The sequence below is a fragment of the Cebus imitator genome, unplaced genomic scaffold (genome assembly GCF_001604975.1).
Source record: "Cebus imitator isolate Cc_AM_T3 unplaced genomic scaffold, Cebus_imitator-1.0 Scaffold182, whole genome shotgun sequence".
NCBI classification, from domain to species: domain Eukaryota; kingdom Metazoa; phylum Chordata; class Mammalia; order Primates; family Cebidae; genus Cebus; species Cebus imitator.
Genome location: NW_016107497.1, coordinates 1,186,714 through 1,209,086, shown reverse-complemented (window position 1 = coordinate 1,209,086; position 22,373 = coordinate 1,186,714).

The window sequence follows — 22,373 nt, the reverse complement described above, 5'->3', positions numbered from 1 at the left end:
AAATGTGCCCTAATGTATGGAATTATTTTTTAAAATCTTCTGATTAGCTTTTTTCTAATATTTATGTGTTTAACATTAATTTAAATCACATAAAACATGATTATAAATTTTAAAATCTTATATGCTTGAAATTTCTCTTATGACAATTATTGAATTTATCCTACAACTTAAGATAGGTGTGTATTTTTATTGAAAATATATAAATAAAGAAAATTGAGATTTAGAGAAGTTGAATGTCTATTTATTGCATAATGGTTGCCTTATAACTCAGGAAAAAAAAACAAATTTTTTTGATCTCAGTGAAACTAAAGAAATACAAAAAGGTAAACTAGTTCCACTGCAGACTTGTAATAACTACTCAAACTGATTTGCCGAACGTCTTTATTCTTTCCGTATTCTCAGAATTTTCTCCACTGAAAAATATTTTTGCCTTATTTTTATCTACTCTTTCTCTGCATATATTCAACAATGATATACATGATAGGACCTTTAATACATACATTCTTACATGTTTTTATTCTACTCCTTTCTGTAAAGTTATAGTACACTTCTGTCGATTTGTTTCTCATTTCTCTAATACTGTGTAACTCTTTAATCTGTATTTCCAGTGGGCATGTTTTTTGATATCTGGGTTTTTCTTCTTTCCTGTATGCCAAGTAATTTTGGTTAAATAATGAACACTCTTCATGAAAACCACAGGGACAATGTGAGGGTTAAGATCATTAATTGAAAAACTACGGCCTGCAAGCCACCACCTGTTTATGTAAAAATTGTTTATTAAAACATAGCATGTTACTTTTTACCTATATCTGTGGCTGCTTTTGTGTGCAAAGCAGAGGTGAATAGTTCCAACAGAGATTGCCCCACAGAACATTATATATTTACTTATCTTATACATAAAAGTTTACATATAACATTTTCCTTTATAGAAAACATTTGCTGACTCCTGTTAAAGATGAATATTTATTCACTAATGATGAATTTATTTTTATTTCTATAAATCAGTAAAAATCAGAGCAAACCACATAATTCCCAACAATATTAAGCTGATTTGATGCTGCACATGTATCCCAGAACTTAAAATATAATTTAAAAAAAAATGAAAAAGAATAAAATCTTCTATTTCTCATTTGCCTTACTCCTAAACTAAAATATAGCTCTTCTGGAGTTCTAGCTTAAAACTTAGTATTTTCTTTAATTTTACATTGTTTTTTCATATCTCTTCTGCGGGAAGTCACTGAATCCCAATTCTTTTGCTCAACCCTAGATTCTATTTACATTGACATTCTTCTTAGCTCCTTTTCTGCTTAACTAAATTTTTCTTTTTGGGGTGTTTACTATGCAGAGATTGCAGGTTCCTTTGTTTAATATAATGTTTAGCTTATTCTTATATCACACTGTGTTAGTCTGTTTTCACGCTGCTTATAAAGACATACCCGAGACTGGGTAATTTATACGGGAAAAAGGTTTAATGGCCTTACGGTTCCACATGGCTGGGAAGGCCTCACAATTATGATGGAAGATAAGGAGACCACAACTTCCATGGATAGCAGCAGGCAAAAAGAGAGAGTTTGTGCAGGAAACTCCCTCTTATAGAGCCATGAGATCTCGTGAGACTTATTCACTATCAGGAGAACAGCACGGGAAAGATCTGCCCCCATTATTCAATTACCTACCACCAGGTCCCTCCCACAACATGGGGGAATTCAAGACGATGTCTGGGTGGGGACAAAGCCAAACTATATCATTCCACCCCAGCCCCTCCCAAACCTCATGTCCTCACATTTCAAAACCAATTATGCCTTCCCAACAGTCCCCAAAGTCTTAACTCATTTCAGCATTAACTCAAAAGTCTACAGTTCAACATCTCATCTGAGACAAGGCAAGTCCCTTCTTCCTATGAGCCTGTAAATTTAAAAGCAACTTAGCTACTTTCTAGATACAGTGTGGGTACAGGCATTTGGTAAATACAGTCATTCCAAATGGGAGAATTTGGCCCAAACAAAGCGACAATGGGCCCCATGCAATTCTGAAATCCAGAGGGGCAGTCAAATCTTAAAGTCCCAAAATGATCTCCTTTGACTCCATGTCTCATATCTAGGTCATGCTGATGCAAGAGGTGGGCTCCCACAGTCTTGAGCAGCTCTGCCCCGGTAGCTTTGCAGGGTATAGCACCCCTCCTGGCTGCTTTCACGGGCTGAGAGTCTGTAGCTTTTCCAGATGCACCGTGCAAGTTCTTAGTGGATTTACCACTCTGGGGTCTAGAGGGCAGTGGCCACCTTCTCATAGCTCCACTAGGTGGTACCCCAGTAGGAACTCTGTGTGGGGGCTCTGACACTACATTTTCCTTCTGCATTGCCCTAGCAGAGATTCTTCATGACGGCCTCACTTCTGCAGCAAACTTCTGCCTGGGCATCCAGGCATTTCCATACATCCTCTGCAATCTAGGTAGAGGTTCCCAAACCTCAATTCTTGACACCAATGCACCTGCAGGCTCAACACCACATGGAAGTTTCAAAGACTTGGGGCTTCCACCCTGGGAAGCAAGAGCCTGAGCTGTACCTTGGCCCCTTTAAGTCATGGCTGGAGTGGCTGGGACGCAGGGCACCAAGTCCATAGACTGCACACAGCAGAGGAACCCTAGGCCTGGCCCACAAAACCATTTTTTCCTCTGAGGCCTCCAGGCTTCTAATGAGAGGGGCTGTAAAGACCTCTGACATGCCCTACAGACATTTTCCCCTTTGTCTTGGTGACTGACATTCAGCTTCTAGTTACTTATGCGCATTTCTACAGCCAGCGTAAATTTCTCCTCAGAAAATGGGATTTTTTGTTTCCAGGATACAAATTTTCCAAACATTTATGCTCTTTTTCCCTTTTCAAACTGAAACCCTTTAACAACACACAAGTCACCTCTTGAATGTTTTGCTGCTTAGAAATTCCTTCCATCAGATACTATATCATCTCTCTGAAGTTCAAAGTTCCACAAATCTCTAGAGTTGGGACAAAATGCTGCCAGTCTCTTTGCTAAAACATAACAAGAGTCCCTTTGCTCAGTTCCCAACAAGTTCCTCATCTCCATCTGATTCTACCTCAGCCTGAATTTCATTGTCCCTATCATTATCAGCATTTTGGTCAAAGCCATTTAACAAATCTCTAGGGGGTTTCAAACTTTCCCATATATTCCTGTCTTCTTCTGATCCCTCCAAACTCTTCCAACCTCTGCCTGTTTTGTATGACCAATGCCACCCTTCTACCACCTCCTGGACTTGGCTGCATGTAGGAGAGTGAGAGCACAGCAATTGTCAGATATTGTATTGAACTCAAGTTCTCCTCTGTCACACCAAAAAGCAAAAGTGGGATGAACTGAGCCGACACCCATGCACCAAGGGAGAATTTAATCCAGCCCTACCCAGAAAGGAATCACACATTCCACTGGTGGGAACAGGAGTCCCTACAAGACTTACATCTGTGGACTAAAGGACTCTGGCTTCTTACATAAAGTTGAAAGGCAGTTTAGTCCAGAAGGGCTTCAACTACTGGGTGAGCTGTAGTTCAGAAGTAGATTCAGAGTCAGTGGGCTTAGGGGGCAGGCAATCAACTGAGATACCCACCAGTTAAGTGAGTGTTTGCATCCCTCCACCCAAAACACAAGCTGCACTGTACATGCCTCCCAAGAACACCCCTACCTTTCCCTTAAGGAGGAGAGAAGGGAGAGTAGGAGGACATTGTCTTGAATCTTGGATAGAAGCTCAGCAACTATAGAATAGGGCAAAAGTCAGACTCATGAAGCCCCCTTTCTAGGACCTACCTCATTTCTAGACAAACTACCTCATTTCTTAGCCAGAAGGGAATCTACTGCCATGAAGGGAAGAATCCAGTCCTGGCAGGACTCATTGCCAGATGACTAAAGAGCTCTCGGGCCCTAAATAACCAGGAGTGATACCCAGAGCATAACTTGGGTCTTGGGTGAAATACACACTTGCTGGCTTCAGGTGAGTCAACACATCCTCAGCTGAGGTGGCTTTGGGGAGAGATGCCTTATGCTTGAGAAAAGTGGAGGAAAAGGTGAAGAAGACTTTGTCCTGCACTTTAACTTCCAGAAGGCCCTTGGGATCCCCAATTCTAGGACTTGGTACTTCTATGGCATTTCTGGCCCTGCCCTTAGCCAGAGGGGAGCCCACTGCCCTGAATAGTGAGTCTGAGGCCAGGCAGCATTTACCACAAGCTGGCTTAAGTCTTAAGTGTCCTTGAGCCTTAAGAAAATATCATTGTGGTAGGCTGGCACTACTCCTTCTGGTCCTGTGGTGGTAATAGCTATGAGAAGCTTCTCTTCTGTGTAAAGGGTAGGAAACAGTAGGAAGGAGTGCATCTAATGTTTTGAGTGAAGGCTCAATTGAATTACATTAGAAAATTATGTAGATTTCTAAGTTTTTTTATTCCAGTCTTTAGCTCCTGGACTGCACCTCTGGATCTTCCCAGGGCAATGGCATAACCCACCACAATGAAGGGAAAGACACAAGACTGGCTGGATTTACCATGTGATGACTATAGACTCAAAGGGCCATGAAGAATCATAGTCAGTATTCAGGGTGAGGATACAGCCAGCTCTGCATGAGACCCAGTTCTGTGCTGGCTTCAGGTCTGATCCAGTACAGTCCCAGTGGTGGTGGCAAGAGGGATGCTTATGTCACCCCACTCCCACCTCCAGGTGGCTCAGAACAAAGAGAGAGAAAGAGAGAGATCCCATTACTAAAAGGAGAGAACAAAAGTCTCTGCCTGGTAATCCATACAATTCTTCCAGATCTTAACAAAGACCATCCAAGGCAGAATGTTTACAAGTCTGCAAGAACAATAGTGTTACTGGGTTTGAAGTGAACTCTCATGCAGATATGGCTTAGATTAATTCAGTCAAGTCCTTTCAAATTCCTGGAAAGCCTTCCCAAAAAAGGCTGGTACAAAACAGACCAGACTGCAAAGATGAAAATAAATACCTGACTTTTCAATGCCCAGACACTAGCAAACATCCATAAACATCAAAATCTTCCAGAAAAACATGACCTCACCTAATGAACTGAACAAGGCATCAGGGGCCAGTCCTGGAGAAACAGAGATAGATGAGTTTTCAGAGAATTCTAAATAGCTGTTTTAAGGAAACTCAAGGAAATCCAAGATAACAAAGAAAAATAATTCAGAATACTAAGAGATAAATTTAACAAAGACATTGAAACAATTCACAAGAATGAAGCAGAATTTTTGGAGTTCAGAAATGCAGTTGACATAGTGAATAATGCATCAGAGTCTTTTAAAAGCAGAATTGATTAAACAGATGAAAGCATTAGTAAGCTTGGATATAGGCTATTTGAATATATAAGGCAGAGGAGAGAAAATTAAAAAAAACAAAAAAACAGTGAAACATATATATAGGATCTGGAAAATAACCTCAATGGGCAAATCTAAGAGTCATTAAACATAAAAAGGAGGTAGAGAAAGAGATATGGATAGAAGGTTTATTGATAGGGATTTTTTTAAAAAAAGGAAACTTACCAAACCTAGAGAAACATATTAATAATCAAGTATAAGAACACCAAGCTGACTGAACCCACCGAAGACTATCTCAAGATATTTAATAATCAAACTCCCAAAGGTCAGGGATAAAGATAGGATCCTAAAAGCAGCAAGAGAAAAGAAAGAAATCACATACAAGGAGCTCCAATATGTCTGGCAGCAGACTTTTCAGTGGCTATCTTACAGTCCAGGAGAGAGTGGCTTTTAGCACATTTGAAGTGCGAAGGAAAAAAAGAACTTTTACCATAGAATAGTATATATGGTGAAAATATTCTTCAAAAATGAAGGAGAACTAAAGACTTTCCCAGGCAAACAAAAGCTGAGGAATTTCATCAATACCAGACCTGTCCTATAAGAAATGCTAAAGGGAGTACTTTTATCAGAACAAAAGGATTTAAGATCAAGAAAAAATCATCTGAAGATACAAAACTCACTGGCAATAATAATCACACGGAAAAAAACAATATTATAACACTGTAAATGTGGTGGATAAACTATTATTCTCTTAAATCCAAAGACTAAATGTTGACTCAATCAAAAATAATAGCTACAATAACTTTTCAAGACATAGGCTGTACATTAAAGATATGAATAGAAACAACACATAGTTAAAAAGCAGGTTGAGCAAATTGAGATGTAGAGTTTTTATTAGTTTTCTTTTGCTTGCTTGTTTGTTCCTGCAAACCATGTTGTTAACAGCTTAAGATAATAGATTATAAGAGAGTATTTGGAAGCCTCGTGGTAACCTCAAATCAAAAGGCATACAATGGATACACAAAAAATAAAAAGCAAGAAATTAAGTTGAGAAAATCACCTTCACTAAAAGAAACACAGATTAATCATAATGTTTCTTTATTGATTTTCTCTCCGGAAATTTTGTCCAATGCTGAAAGTGGGATTTGAAATTTCCAGCTATTATACTGTAGTCTATCTCTATCTTTAGTTCTAATAAAATTTGCTTTATGTATCTGTGTGTTCTAGGGTTCGGTGCATGCATATTTATAATCGTGATATCCTCATGCTGAATTGACCCCTTTATTATTATACACTGACCTTCTTTGTCTCTTTTCAGGGTTTTTGTCTTGAAATCTATTTTGCCTGATATCAGATGTAGCTATTCTTGCTCTTTTGTCATTTCCATTGGCATGTAATATCTTCTTCAAATCTTTTGTATTTAGTCTATATGTGTCTTTACAGGTGACATTATTGTGTTGTAGGAAGTAGACAACAGATGAATGGTTCTTGTTTATGTTATTCCTTCAGCCACTCTTTGTCTTTTGATTGGAGAGTTTAGTCCATTTTCATTCAATGACATTACTAATCGAGACTTATTCCTTACATTTTGTTATTTGTTTTCTGGTTGTTTCGTTGACTACTTTTCCTTCGTTCCTTTCTTTCTGTCTTTACTTATGACAAAGGTGTCAAGGGCATACACTGGGGAAAAGGTAGTCTGATAAATAAATGATGCTGGAAAAACTGGATATCCATATGCAGAAGAAAGAAACTAGATCCCTTATATCCTGCCATATACCAAAATCATATCAAAATGGATTAACTACTTAAATCTAAGACTTCAATCTCTGGAATTACTAAAAGAAAACATTGGGAAAATTGGATTCTGTCAAGTTAAAATGCTTCTGCACAGTAAAAGAAACAATTAACGAAGTGAAGTGACAATCCGTATAATAAAAGAAAATATTTAGAAACTGCCCCTCTGACAAGAAACCAATAACTAGAATTTACAAGAAACTCAAATAACTCAAGAGGAAACAAATAACAATGTGGTTAAAAAATGGGCAAAAAATCTCAACAGACATTTCTCAAAAGAAGCATAGAAATGGCACAGGCATATGAAAAGGTACACAACATCATCGATCATCAGTTTAAAAACATATCAAAACTACAGCGAGTTCAACTTATCCCAGTTAAAAGACAATGACAAATGCTAGTGAGGAAGGGGAGAAATGGAAACCTTCATACACTATGGCCATTACCTGTCTTTTGGATAAAAGCCATTTTAATTAGAATGAGTTGATATGTGGGAATGTCCATTAGTACAACCACTATGAAGAACAATTCAGAGGTTCCTGAAAAAGCTAAAAATAGAGTGACCATATGATCTGCATTTCATTGCTAGGTATATACCTAAAAGAAAGGAAATCAATATATTGAAGATATCAATATTCCCATTTTTACTGCAGCATTATTCACAATAACCAAAATTTGGAAGCAACCTAGGTGTCCATCAACAGATGAAATGGATAAAGTAAACATGGTACATATACACAATAGGGTACTCTTCCTTCATATAAATAATGAGAACTTGTCATTTGCAGCAACATGGATGGAACTGGAGGTCATTATGTTAAGCAAAATAAGCCAGGCACAGAAAGATAAACTTTGCATGTTCTATTTTGTGAGAGCTAAAAATGAAAACAATTGAACTCATGGAGACAGAAGGTGGTTACCAGAGGCTGGGAAGGGTAGTGAGGTGGGTGTGAGGAGATAATTCATATGGTTAATGTGTACAAAAATATTGTTAGAAAGAATGAATGAGACCTAGCATTGTTAGCACAACAAGGTGACTGTAGTAAAATACAATTTAATTACACATTGAAATATGTATAAAAGTATAATTTATGGTTTGTAATTGATGGTAACACAAAGGATAAATGCTTGAGGGGATGGAGACCCCATTTACCTTGATGTGGTTATTGCACATTGCATGCTTATATCAAAATAGCCCATGCAACGCATGGTTACATACTATATATACACAAATTAAAAATAAAAAAGAGAAAATGAAGTCATCCACTGTATAGCTTTTTTGATCATCACTTTTTGTAGATGAACCCTTTAACCTAATTAATAAAGAGCCTGATACAGACGAGCAAAGTTTTTGATGAGCTATCTTGGTATAAGTATTTTTAAGAAAATGAAAAGCATGATGGATTCATATAATTTACATATGTTGCTTTCTTTTGTTATATTTACATAATCTTGATGAAATCTACTTTGAAGTTCGTTGAATAATCAACTCCAACACATGCTTAAATCTTATTATTGATCTACTGAATATTAAACTTATTGTAAAATTTCCATGCTTATTCAACTTTGTCCCCATAATGCCTAATATAAGGAAGGAACAGCAGTAAAAACAATTAGGGCAGAAGGAAATGGAATGGAGTCAGAAATTAAATGATTTGAGTACCCAAACAAAACATATTCTCTCTTAATGTAAAAATCAAATTGCATTGCAAGATATGTATTATTAAAATGGCCAAAATTAGAGAAAAAGTACATTAGAATAAATACAATAGTTATTCTAAGTTTTGTGAAAATGTTTTTTAAAATTAAGCAACCTAATTTCATACATTTAAAACTCAATACTGTGGCAAAGCTGTTTTGCACTTGAAATCCTCAAGTTATTTATTTATAGAAAATATAATTAAGCATAGGTTATTAATTTTAAAAGAACTGTGTTTTGCTATTTCTTATAGATGACTTTTCTACACTGTTTACTGTCCATTAGGATCGCTAGCATTTTAGATATCTCCAAAATCTTTCAGAGTTCTCTGGCATAGTTAATATTTAGGATCAACTGAGAGAACTAGGGAGTAGGAAAAGCAAAGATCTTTAGTTTTGTGATGCATTTCTAAGATTCCTCTCTAAAATCTCAAAAGGCAGCCTTTCAAAGCAGTTGTGTTCTCCCAAATGTTGATTGTGTATCCTTTTTTACCAAGGAGATAATCCCTTAATTGTATACAGTCGTTTATTTCTATAGAGGCAAGGTACAGTGCCTTGAAGGTTATTCACCGTGTTCCTGATATTTGCCCTCTGTTCTGTTATATTAGTAAGGAAAGGGCATATTTATCTACTTGCAAAAACTGTTGAAATAACTAATGCAAGTAAGGTTACATAGGGATGCTGATTTTCCCAATTCTTATTAACAATCTAACCATTGTGCAAAAAGTTCTAATGAAATATTTTGCTGTGAAATTTTACTTTTCTTCGCCTTTTGGTGACCTCACTTGGATAATTACAGCATATGGTCCCAGTGAGTATGAAAAGTGAATATAAAATTTAACTGTTTTAAAACATGCCAAAAGCTAGTATAACAAGAATTCTTCCTAGTGTTTTCTAATAAACAAAATAATTTACCAGATGTTTTAGATTTACAATAATTAGAATCATAAAATCTCTCCAATAGTATTGGGCAAAAACATAAAATATTTTATATTATACACTTCAGCTGCGATTTTCTAGTCCAAATTAATTTATCAGGCTCTTTGTTAAAAATGTATAAGATTATGTATCATTGATTTTAATCCTGAACTGTAGTTTAAAAAATTATATTTATTATCTATTGCAATCAGTCTGTTATAAGAATAATGGCTTTCAGAAGCCAAATGGTGGAAGAGTTTATCATTTTAGGAGAAAATAGCTATCGTTAGTGAATTATACAATAGTTTGAAGATCCATATTCTTAGAAGTTCATGTGAAAGGCTTTCAGAATGTTAAATATATTATTCACACATGTTTAACGTGAGCTTAATAGAAGCAACAATTTCAATAACAATATAATAATGAGTTAGTTTAATCAACTTATACATCTTAAGTGTATTTGAAAATGTAACATATTTTAAAATAAAATCTCTAGGGGCTTTCCAGTAAGGGTTACCAGTTAACAGGGAGAAACAATCTTGTACTATGTCTAAGTCACTGTTACATTATTTTTTTAAAGCTCATTGACCACCTCAAAACTATTTCTGTCTACTACTTCCTGAAATGAATAATAGTGGTCTTTCATAATTATTATTATTTATTGGAACAAATTAATGATATTATCTAAATTATGTATTTTGCTTCTGCTGTACACAGAGTGAATATTTAAGATAATTATATTTTATTTATTTATACAGAAGCAAATTAAAAACCAAACACATTTTCTGACAATATGTCCAACTACATGCAACAAAAAAGTAAAGCTCCCACCAAGAAGGACCAAACTACTAAGTACACCAACACTATCTGGGCAGGTCTTCAGAGAGAAAACAGAGTGCAAGGAAAGATGGCACTGACACCACAGTGAAAGAGAGGTTTCTGGGAACCCTGCATGAAATATCTGAAAGCTAAGGATAGTTCCTGGCCCTGAATGGATCCTGGGAAGAGATGTGTGAGGGGACTAAGGAGCATCCCACTCTCGCCATGGACCTCTGGGATCCTAGCTACCGGTTTTCCCACACCCCACTCATGAACCAGTGAGCCGTAAGGAGCATCTTCCCGGGATGTAGGCAAAAACAGGTTTGGCCAGCAGAGTCCAGGAGCTTTTGTACACAGGGTGGCTCTGGAAGAGTAGGCCACAAGGATCCACTCCCCTGGTCTCCCCATCTTGCTTAGATAGGCTGTATTCCCAAATGGCCACTGGGCCAGGAGAAAGTGCGGCTAGGCCTGGGCACAGTGGCTCGCCTCTGTAATCCCAGCATTTAGGGAGGCCAAGGTGTATGGGTTACTTGAGGTCAGGAGTGTGAGACCAGCCTGGCCAACATGGTGAAACCCTGTCTCTACTAAAAATACAAAAACTAGCCAAGCATGGTGGCCTGTGCCTGTAATCCCAGCTACCTAGGAGGCTGAGGAAGGAGAATCACTTGAACCTGGGAGATGGAGCCTGTGGTGAGCGCTCTTGCACCACTGTACTCCAGCCTGGGACACAGCCTGGGTAACAGAGCAAGATACCATCTCAAAAAAAAAAAAAAAAAAAAAAAGTGCAGTTGGCTTCTGTGTAGGACTGGGGCATGTCTGTTCTGCAAGCCCTCCTGCCCACCAGCCTCTGCAGGGTCCCTGCCTAGCCACCGCATGGTGCACCCTCCCCTGACCGGCCTGAGTGCTTACCCCACCTAAGTACTTTCCCAGCAATGTGTAAGCACTTTGGATCCTTCATGCAGCTTGAGAGTGCTGAGCTGAGAGCTGTGGTGGGCATTTGAATGGGACAGGATACCCTACTCTCAGAGCATTGAGAAGGACAAGATTCACAGCAGGTTTAGGGACCGGCATGGGAGCAGGGATGATCCAGAAAGGTTGTGATGTGTCCTATCTCCCTGCCACAGCTTCTGCCTGAGAAAGCCATGTGGCCTAGAACATCTAACAAACTCTCAGAAAGGAAAAAAACAAAACAAAACAAAAAAAACAGCAGCCCATCAGGGAGGGACTTACCAAACCCCTACCTTCCTGGGACAGAGCACCTGGGAAAAGGGGCAGTTGTGGGTTCTGCTTCAGCAGCCTTAGACATCTGAAGGGAGCAACAGAGCCCCCAGAACAGTGCTTGAACTCCGTTAAGGGACAGGCTTCCTCCTCAAGTGGCCCCCTGAATCCCATGTATCCTCGCTGTGAGAGACATCATACAGGGGAGCTCTGGATGACATCTGGCAGGTAACCTTTTGGGACAAAGCTAACAGAGGAAGTAACAGGCAGCAATCTTGGCTATTCTGCAGCCCCTGCAGGTGATTCCCAGAGAAGCAGGTTCTAAAGTGGACCTCCAGCAAACTCCAGCAGACCTGCAGCAGAGGGACTTGATTGTTAAAAGGGAAACTAACAAATAGAAATAGTTACAATATCAACAGAAGGGACACCCACTCAGAAACTCCATCCAAAAGTCATGAACTTCAAAGACCAAAGGTAGATAAATCCATGAAGATGGGAAGGAACCAGCACAAAAAGGCTGAAATCGTCAAAAGCCAGAATGCCTCTTCTCCAAAGGACCACAACCCTTCACCAGCAAGGAAACAAAATTTGGTGGAGAATGATTGTGACAAACTGACAGAAGCAGGCTTCAAAGGGTGAGTAATAACAAACTTCTCTGAGCTAAAGGAGCATGTTCTAACCCAATGCAAGGAAACTAAGAATCTTGAAAAAAGGTTAGACAAGGGCCGGGTGCAGTGGCTCACGCCTGTAATCCCAACACTTTGGGAGGCCGAGGCGGGTGGATCACTAGGTCAAGAGATCGAGACCATCCTGGTCAACATGGCGAAACCCCGTCTCTACTAAAAATACAAAAAATTAGCTGGGCATGGTGGCGCATGCCTGTAGTCCCAGCTACTCGGGAGGCTGAGGCAGGAGAATTGCCTGAACCCAGGAGGCGGAGGTTGCGGTGAGCTGAGATCGCGCCATTGTACTCTAGCCTGGTTAACAAGAGCGAAACTCCGTCTCAAAAAAAAAAAAAGGAAAAAGAAAGGTTAGACAAAATGCTAACGAGAATAACCAGCATGGAGAAGAACATAAAACACATGATGGAGCTGAAAGAAACAGCATGAGAACTCCATGAAGCATACATGAGTTTCACTAGCCAAATCGATCAAGTGGAAGAAAGGATATCAGAGATTGAAGATCAACTCAATGAAATAAATGAGAAGGCAACATTAGAGAAAAAAAGAGTAAAATGAAATGAATAATGCCTCCAAGAAATATGGGATTATGTGAAAAGACCAAGTCTACATTTAATTGGTGCACCAGAAAGTGACAGGGAAAAATGAAACCAAGTTGAGAAACACTCTTCGGGATATTATCCAGAACTTCCCCAAACTAGCAAGGCAGGCCAACATTCAAATACAAGAAATACAGAGAACACCACAAAGATATTCCTTGAGAAGAGGAACCCAAAGACATGCTCCATGGTTGAAATGAAATATCTGGTTTAGATAAACCAGTATATTCTTAGGAAAAAATGCTAAGGGCAGCCAGAGAGAAAGATGAGGTTACCCAAAGAGGGAAGCCAATCAGACTCACAGCATATCTCTGCAGAAACCCTACAAGCCAGAAGAGAGTAGGGGCCAATATTCAACATCCTAAAAGAAAAGAATTTTCAACTCAGAATTTCATATCCAGTCCAACTAAGCTTCATAAGCAAAGGAGAAATAAATCCCTTACAAACAAGGAACTTCTGAGAGATTTCATCACCACCAGGCCTGTCCTTCAAGAAGAGCTCCTGAAGGAAGTGCCAAACATGGAAAGGAACAACTAGTACCAGCCACCACAAAAACATGCCAAACTATAAAGACTCTATGAAGCAACTGTATCAACTAACAGGCAAAACAATCCACTAGCATCAAAATGGCAGAATCAAATTCACACATAACAATGTTAATCTTAAACGTAAATGGGCTAAATGCCCCAATCAAAAGACACAGACAGGCAAATTGGATAAAAACTCAAGACTCATTGGTGTGCTGTATTCAGGAAACCAATCTCTTGTGCAAAGTTACACAGAGGTGCAAAATAAAGGGATGGAGGAAGACTTATCAAGCAAATGGAGAGCAAAAAAAAGCAGGGGTTGAAATCCTAGTCTCTGATATAACAGGCTTTAAACCAGCAAAGATCAAAAGAGACAAAGAAGGGCATTACATAATGGTAAAGGGATCAATGCAACAAGAAGAGCTAACTATCCTAAATATATATGCACCCAATACAGGAGCACATAGATATATAAAGCAAATTCATAATAACCTGCAAAGAGACTTTGACTCCCATACAATAATAGTGGGAGACTTTAACACTCCACTGTCAATACTAGCCAAATAAGTGAGACAGAAAATTAACAAGGATATCCAGGACTTGAACTCATATCTGGACCTAATAGACATCTACAGAATGCTCCACCCTAAAACCACAGAATATACATTCTTCTTAGTACCACATCACACTTACTATAAAATTGACCACATAATTGAAAGTAAAACAATCCTCAGCAAATGCAAAATAATAGAAATCATAACAGTCTCTAAACCACAGTGTAATCTAATTAGAACTCAGGATTAAGAAGCTCACTCAAAACTACACAACTACATGGAAATTGAACAACCTGCTCCTGAATGACGACTGGATAAATAATGAAATGAAGGCAGAAATAAAGATGTTCTTTAAAACCAATGAGAATGAAGACACGATGTACCAGAATCTCTGGAACACATTTAAAGCAATATCTAGAGGAAAATTTATAGCACTAAATGCCCACTAGAGAAGGGAGGAAAGATATAAAATCAACACCTTGACATCACAATTAAAAGAACTAGAGGAACGAGATCAAAAAAATTCAAAATCTAGCAGAATGAAACAAATAACAAAGACAAAAGCAGAACTGAAGGAGATAGAGACACAGAAAAGCCCTTCAAAAAAACCCAATAAATCCAGGAGCTGTTTTTTTTTAAAAGATCAACAAGATAGACAGACTCCTAGCCAGACTAATAAAGAAAGAAAAGAGAGAAGATTCAAACACATGCATTAAAAATGATGAAGTGTATAGCACCACCAATTCCACAGAAATACAAACTACCATCAGCTATTACTACAAACACATCTATGCGGATAAACCAGTATATCTAGAAGAAATGGATAAATTCCTGGACACTTACACCATCCCAAGACTAAACCAGAAAGAAGTTGAATCCCTGAATAGACAAATAACAAGGTCTGAAGTTGAGGCAGCAATTAATAGCCTATCGACCAAAAAAGGTCCAGGACCAGATGGGTTCACAGCCAAATTCTACCAGAGATACAAAGAGGAGCTGGTACCATTCCTTCTGAAACTATTCCAAACAGTACAAAAAGTGGGAATCCTCCCTAACTCATTTTATGAGACCAATATTGTCCTGATATCAAAATCTGGCCAAGATGCAACTAAAAAAGAAAATTTCAGGCCAATATCCATGATGAATATTGAAGCAAAAATCTTCAATAAAATATGGGCAAACCGAACCCAACAGCACAAACAGCACATCAAAAAGCTTATCCATCAGGATCAAGTCGGCTTCATCCCAGAGATGCAAGGCTGGTTCAAAATCCACAAATCTATAAACATAATCGATCACATAAACAAAACCAAAGTAAAAACCACATAATTATCTCAACAGATGCAAAAAAAGGCCTTGACAAAATTCAAAAGTGCATTATGCTAAAAACTCCCAATAGTCTGGGCGCGGTGGCTCACGCCTGTAATCCCAGCACTTTGGGAGGCCGAGGTGGTGGATCACAAGGTCAAGAGATCGAGACCATTCTTGCCATGATGATACCCCATCTCTACTAAAAACACAAAAATTAGCCAGGTGTGGTGGCACGTGCCTATAGTCCCAGCTACTCGGGAGGCTGAGGTGGAAGAATCGCTTGAACCCAGGAGGCAGAGGTTGCAGTGAGCCGAGATTGCGCCACTGCAGTCCAGCCTGGTTACAGAGCAAGGCTCCGTCTCAAAAAGCAAAACAAAACAAAAAAACTCCCAATAAACTGGGCATAGATGGATTGTATCTCAAAATAATTAGAGCTATTTATGACAAACACACAGGCAATATCATATTGAATGGGCAAAAACTGGAAGCCCTGCATTTTAGAACTGGCACGAGACAAGATGCCCTCTCTCATCACTCCTATTCAACATAGTATTGGAAGTTCTGGCTAGGGCCATGAGGCAAGAGAAAGAAATTAAGGGTATTTGACTAGGAAGAGAGGATGTCAAATTGTCCCTGTTTGCAGATGACATAATTGTATATTTAGAAAACCCATCGCCTCAGCCCAAAACCTCCTTAAGCTGATAAGCAACTTTAGCAAAGTCTCAGGATACAAAATCAATGTGCAAAAATCACAAGCATTCCTGTACACCAATAACAGAAAAACAGAGAGCCAAATCATGAGTGAACTCCCATTCACAATTGCTACAAAGAGAATAAAATACCTAGGAATACAACTAACAAGAGATATGAAGGACCCCTTCAAGGAGAACTAGAAAACACTGCTCAAGGAAATGAGAGGACACAAACAGATGGAAAAGCATTCCATGCTTATAGTTAGGAAGAATCATTATCATGAAAATGGCAATACTGCCCAAAGTAATTCATAGATCCAATACTATCCCCATCAAGCTACCAATGATTTTCTTCACAGAATTGGAAAAAATCACCTTAAGATTCACATAGAACCAAAAAAGAGCCTGCATAGCCAAGAAAATCATAAACAAAAATAAATAAATAAATAAAAAACAAGCTGGAAGCATCACACTACCTGACTTCAAACTGTATTACAAGGCTATAGCAATCAAAACAGCATGGAACTGGGACCAAAACAAAGATATAGACCAATGGAACAGAACAGAGGCCTCAGAGGCAACGCCATATATCTGCAACCATCTGATTTTTGACAAACTTGACAAAAACAAGCAATGGGGAAAGGATTCCCTATTTAATAAATGGTATTGGGAAAACTGGCTAGCCATATGCAGAATGCAGAAACCGGATTCCTTCCTTACACCTTATACAAAAATTAACTCTAGCTGGATTAGAGATTTAAACATGAAGCCTAACACCATAAAAACTCTAGAAGAAAACCTAGGCAACATCATTCAGGACATAGACATAGACGAGGACTTCATGACTAAAACACCAAAAGCAATGGCAACAAAAGCCAAAATAGACAAATTGGATTCCTGATCTGTTCAAATTTTAGCAAGAAATTGCAGCAATTTGATTACATCTTCAGGCTCCTTTTCTATTCTACTTCTCTTACTATTTCCACCATATCTACAGTTACTTCTTCTACTGAAGTCTTGAATGCTTCAAAGTTCTCCATGAATGTTGGAATCAACTTTTTTAAAGTTTCTGTTAGTGTTGATGCTTTTGCCTCCTACAATAAGTCATATATATTCTTAATTACATCTAGAATGATGAATCCTTTCCAAGTTTTCAATTTACTTTGCCCAGATCCATGAGAGGAATCGCTATCTATGGTAGCAATGACCTTAAGAAATAATTAAAAAAAAATAAGTCAAGATTACTTCTTGATCTATGAGCTGCAGAATGAATGTCATGTTATCACACATAAAAACAACATTCATCTACATATACATCTCCATCAGAGCACTTGGATGACAAAGTACATTGTTAATTAGCAGAGATATTTTGAAGAATTTTTTTTTTCTGAGTGAAAGTTCTCAACAGTGAGCTTAAAATATTCAGGAAATCATGCTGTAAACAGCTATCCTCTAGATTGTATTGTTCCATTTCTAAAGCACAGGCAGAATAGACTTGACCAATTCTTGAGGACCCTAGGATTTTCAGAATGGTAAATGAGTATTGGCTTCAACTTAAAATCACCAAATACACTAACCCCTAACAAACAAGTCAGCCTGTCCTTTGAAGCTTTGAAGCCAGGCATTAGTTTCCCCTCTCTTGCTAGGAAAGTCCTGGATGTCATCTTCTTATTATGATAGGCTGTCTTGTTTACACTGAAAAATCTGTTTTGTGTGGGCACTTTCATCAATGATCCTAGCTAGATCTTCTGGATAACTCGCTGTAACTTCTACATGAGCACCTGCTGTTTCACCCTGCACTTTTATGTTATGGGAGCAATTTCTTTCCTTAAACCTCATGAGCCAACCTCTGCTAGGTTCCATCTTTTCTTCTGCAGCTTCTTCACCTGTCTCAGTTTTCATAACTGATGACAGTAAGGGCCTTGCTCTGGATTAGGCTTTGACTAAATGGAATGTTGTGGCAGGCTTCATCTTCCCAGAACACTAAAATTTTCTCCATATCAACAATAAGACTATCTGAATTTTTATTATTTGTGTGTTCACTGGAGTAGCAGTTTTAATTTCCTTTCAGAACTTTTGCTTTGCAATTACAGCTGGATAACTGTTTGACACAAGAGGATTCAGTTTCAGCCTACCTCAGCTTTTGACATGTCTTTCTCACTGTTTTATTATTTCTAGCTTTTGATGTAAAGTGAGAGATGTGCAACTCTTTCTTTCATTTGAACCCTTAGAGGCCATTGTAGGGTTAGCAACTGGCCTAATTACAACACTGTTGTATCTCAGGGAATAGGGAAGCTCAAGGAGAGGCAGAGAAATAAGGGAATGGCTTGTCAGTGGAGCAGCCAGAACATTTATAGATTTATAGATTCAGTTTGCCGTCTTATATGGGGGCAGTTAACGGCATCAAAAGACAATTACAATAGTATCATCAAAGATTACTGACCACAGATAAACATAACAGATACAATAGTAATTTATTGTTGATCTAATCATAATTTAAAATATTGAGAGAATTTCCTTAACACGATCCAGAGACGGAAAGTGAGCAAATGCTGTTAGGAAAATAGCACCCAAAACTTCAATATCTGTGAAACAAAATAAAGCAAAGCACAATAAAAACAAGATGCCTGTACAGATTTATTTAATCAGTAGATATTTACTATAATTATTGGAATGTGATAGATGCTGCACTTCTTGTAGTGACCAACAAATGCTGAATTTCATGACCAAGATATCCTTTATTCATAACAGGGCATTACTGGCTGAAGGCATACATTGGAGTCCTAACTTCCAGTACCTCAGAATGTGACTATATTTAGAAATGGAGTGTTTTAAGAGGTAATAATTTAAAATGACTTTATTAAGGTGGACCCTAATCCAATATGAATGGTGTCCTTTAAAAGATAAGGAAAGTTGTACACAGCCAGGTAGAGAAAAGATAACGGGAGAAGACAGCCATCTATGAGCCAAGAAGAGAGGTCCCAGAAGAGACCAACCCTCCTAACACCCTGATCTAAAACTTCTGGTCTCCAAAACTATGAGAAATTGAATTTCTACTGCTTATGCCACCCCTTCTCTTGAATCTTCGTATGGCAGCCCTGGAAAAATAATACAAGTATACAGAATGTGATATTTGCTATGCTAGGTAAGCTACAGAGTGCCATAAGCTGAACAAAAAGGGATAGCTAACCTGGACATAGAGGCAGCTTTATAAACATGCTGTCAATGCAATCAAACAAAGCTTTGTTTTTAGATGGGTCCTGGGATTTGTGTGATGCCTTGCTGTCACCATCTTAAATTTTCAATTTTTGTTTTCTTTTTTACCAAGGAGGCTCACATTTTTATTTTGCACTGGGTTACCCAAACTATGTAGTTGGCCCTGTTTGTATTGTGGGCTTAGAGGATAGTTCCTGGAGAAACTTAAAGGATGATTATATTAGTAGAACTAATGTGCTCAGCACATTGATCAGACATGTGCGTCGTTAATCGTGAATTGTGTGTGTATGTATGTATGTGTATGTGTGCATGTGTGTGTGTTAGAGGGAGAAGGGAAGAAAACATTAAGTTAAATGAATACAAATGCAGTAATTTAAATTCAATTTCAAACATAATCCTGTATATAGTGACAAGAAACTGATTTTCAGCACCATATTTTTCTTTCAATTTAAGATTGAACACATACAATTAAAACTGAGGAATAATTGTCCATCCAGCAAATTTTAGTGATGCAAAATTTATGAGGCTGTTGTTGGAATTAAATGACCTATCACATGTAAGGTACATGTGTATAACAGCCTTCATAATCTTTATTTACTCTTTCATTTAGTGATTTTCATAATTGTGAATTTTTTTATTGCACCCTGCCATTTTAGCTTCTTACTACAAAAATATTTTTAGAGCATAAAGATTAAAAAAATCCTTAGCCCACTTCTTCATTTTTCAGGGTTGGTCAATTCTTTATCTCAGTAATAGAGCTTTTAGAAACAGAGGACAGAGAAAATCCATATGAGGTGATTGTCAAAGAAAGAATATGCTCTCCAAATTGTGACTCCTTAGATTGCAAGAGCTTACTGATTTTCTTATCAAAAATCTGGAATATTATTTTTGAAGTTTCAGGACAACATTAATTTTTAAAATATTGAAAGATGAGAGCAACAGAGATATGAAGAATTTTACTACAAAATCATGAAAGCAGAGATCTGACTGGTGAGTACTGAAGAATGCAGCAGTACATGTATCATTATGCTGCCAAATGTTTTTTTTCCAAACAGAACTTTCAGGCCTCAATTATCATGGGTTTACAATACAAAATTTCATTATTATTCCCACATTTCAGTCATTTAGACTCTATGTATTTTATACTGTTTATCATACCATATTAAAATTGATAGTAACACCTCATTTTATTGCTAGAGAACTTCTAAAGAGTAAGATTTATATATTTCATTTCTGTTTCCTGCTGCCATACTAAGATTCAAGAGATTTATATATTTCATTTCTGTTTCACTGACATTATTAGTTCAGTGTCTGGCAAATAATGACTAAGCAATAAATAGATTTTGAATAAATGAAAAACAAATGGGCATCTAGATGGTTCTATGGGTAAGTCAATGATGGCAATCCAGAAAAAAACATGATAGATCACCTAAGGAGCCATATATTTTTAAAGGAAAATTTATACTTAAAATGAAAATAAAATGAACATCTCAAACAAAATGTGATTTTGAATAGTGTTTTAGAAGACACTATTAACTACTAGATATGTATCATTCGAAGTATGTTGGAAAGGACAGAAATTTTTAAAAACCACAATTAACCAGATGTGTTCTGAATCAAATTATTTGACTTGTAAACTATACAATTAAAATTCATGTATATTAAGTAAGTACATGAATGCTTCCTACTGGTTACTAAATTGCTTTGGTTGTCAAATGAGTATATTTCTTTTCTCTGAAACAAATTTATAAAACTCAGTTTGGAAAAACTTGTAAAATAACTTCAAAGATGTGTTACTTGGTGAAAAAAGAATGAGACTAATTCAAAAAACTAAATTCAAATAATTTTTAAATCAATCTGAGATTAATAGTTACCTTAGAAAATAGAGTTTATACAATCTGATTAGAGTAGAGAAGAATTTTAGAAAGAGAGATAGGAAATACCATGCACAAACACATGCTCACTGATGATTACATAAATAATAAGATAATGTAAGACAATATCCAAATCCTGAGAGATACAGATATCCAGACTGAAAAGTCTCAATGTGTGCCAGCACAATGGATCTTAATTAATAATCTACAGTTATGGACCACTGAAAGTAGTGCAATTTCTGGTGTATATTTAAAGAAAGAAAGATAGATAGATAGATAGACAGACAGGGAGATAGATAATATGCAGATACAGAATAATAGATTACTGATGGATGGATAAATATAGTATAGATATATAAATATATGATCAACTTCTCCATTTTATTTATTTAGTTAGTTTTGAGACAGGGCCTGTGTCTGTCACCCAGGCTGGAGTACAGTGGCACAATCTCAGCTCACTGCAACCTCCTGCTCCCAGGCTCAAGCCAGTATCCCACATCAGCCTCCCAAGTAGCTAGGACTACAGACACATGAAACCACACCCAGCTGATTGATTTTTTTTTTTTTTTTTTTTAGAGATGGGGTTTCACCATGTTGCCCAGGCTGGTCTTGAATTCCTGAGCTCAAGGAATTCACCCACCTTGGCCTCCCAAATTTGATACATATATTTAAATATTACATATGCATATACGTATATATATAATATATATTTATTTAAATATATATCTTCAAAAATATATAAGTGCTGACATGATGCCACAAGTAATCCTGAACATATTTTTTTCAATTTTAAGAATGGTATGTCATAGTTTTTTAAAATTAAGTAATTATGTGTGAATAAGAAAGTAATCACTTATCAGTAGCATATAAATTCAGAATAAGGAATGATGGTGATGCCAAAAAACCACAGTTTGTCCTAATGAGTAGCTGAGATGACACCTTTGCCTTCTGATGGCTCAATGTATACAAACTTAGTTTAATGCACAGAATTATTTATTTTATTATTTTTTTTAAGACAGTTTTGCTCTGTCACCTGGGCTGGAATGCAGTGGCTCAATCTTGGCTCACTGAGATCTTGGCTGACAGCAACCTCCACTTTCCAGTCTCAATGAATTCTCCTGCATCAGCCTCCCGAGTAACTGGGATTATAGGTG